General features: G+C 40.9%; 1 protein-coding gene and 1 long non-coding RNA gene across 2 annotated transcripts in view; one reads left to right on the top strand and one right to left on the bottom strand.

Annotated features, from left to right (window-relative positions):
- Window positions 1–1,304, top strand: part of clvs2 (clavesin 2) — a 38,894-nt gene that overhangs the window by 9,219 nt on the left and 28,371 nt on the right. The window lies entirely within an intron of this gene.
- LOC116706155 (uncharacterized) overlaps window positions 1–1,304 on the bottom strand; it is an 18,644-nt gene that overhangs the window by 6,087 nt on the left and 11,253 nt on the right. The window contains exon 2 of the long non-coding RNA XR_004336158.1: window positions 937–941. This is a non-coding gene — a long non-coding RNA (uncharacterized LOC116706155). The remainder of the gene's footprint in view (window positions 1–936; window positions 942–1,304) is intronic.

Here is a 1,304-nt window from a genome sequence, read left to right as displayed (position 1 = left end):
CCCCCCCCCCCACACACACACACACACACACACACGCACACACACTGAGATCTAAATATTGTTAAACAGCCACAGTGAGTCACAGTGAGTCAGTTCAGACTGAGCGAGTGTTTAACTGCAGCAGAGTCAGACTCATCTGTCAGTCTCATGGAGTTTCTTCTGCTGGAAGGTTTGATGTAAGTTTGAGTAGTTTAATTTACACTGATTGCTAGAGCTGTAAAAAAATAAAAATAAAACAAAAAACAAACAAATCCAAATTGTACTGTACAATTAATTGTCTCAGAAGTAATTGCCAATAAATAAAACACTTTAGAAATATGTATTTACCTATTATGTGTGCAAACATATTCAAGTTTTGAATTAATCCCACAATACATCTTTTGGTTATATCATGTTATTTTATGTAGTCTTGCTTCGCCAGACCTTCCTCTACAGCGCTGTGGAGGAGGGTCTGGCTAGACCAAACAGCATTCCGCATGGAGAAATGCATGCTCATGGTTTATTGGCTTTTTTAAAAACTAATCACAATCGTCTTGGGCGGTGCTGAGCGCTGGATGGAGCAATGGTGTCTCTGCAAAATAGCCTCGGGAAGGAAGTTGTTTTGGTGGAACATGTGTACGTGCAAAGGTGGTTTTAGTCGTGCAACAGAAACCTCAGATGGGACAGATAGTCTAGCTAGCTGTCTGGATTTACCTTGCAGAGATCTGAGGACCAGGTACCCATAGTCCTCAGAAATCCACTGGAGGTTAGAACGCCAACACAAAGAAAGAGGAAGGTGACGGACATCCGGATGAAAAATCCTGCAAAATGATGCAGAATGTGACATAGTTCCATTTGTTTTTTAAAGCTAAAAAACCTGCCTCCTTACGCATAATTTGGCGCTCTTATTCCAGAAGGTGAGGGACATCCGGCGGACTAATAGACTATAAACTAAACAGTCTCTATTTTTACCAGTTGTTGCAGCAAAAAAAGAAATGTAGCTCAGCGTAAATTCTGTCATGAAGGCTTAACTTTTAATCAGTGCTCTCCTAAATCAGCTGTTATCCTAATAAATGGACTTTTTTGCTGTGAATAACTGTCGCATATCTGCAACTAGTCTCTCCTGATTTAAGTATAGATCAGTGTAAATTCTGTCAGGAAGACTTCATTTTATCCATGCTCTCTTCCTAACTGGAATCAGCTGTTGGAGGCATTCCCCTTCCTGCTTAACCAATCAGAATCGTACCCAAATAGCAAGGGCCAATCACAGAGTCACAACCCTGCTTTAAATCAGTTTCTCCCTTTGCTATCAGCTGTCATTGCAG

Source organism: Etheostoma spectabile, chromosome 18 (assembly GCF_008692095.1).
Source record: "Etheostoma spectabile isolate EspeVRDwgs_2016 chromosome 18, UIUC_Espe_1.0, whole genome shotgun sequence".
Taxonomy (NCBI): Eukaryota; Metazoa; Chordata; class Actinopteri; order Perciformes; family Percidae; genus Etheostoma; species Etheostoma spectabile.
The sequence above is the reverse complement of the archived record's forward strand: the minus strand, read 5'-3'. Positions and strand labels throughout refer to the sequence as shown.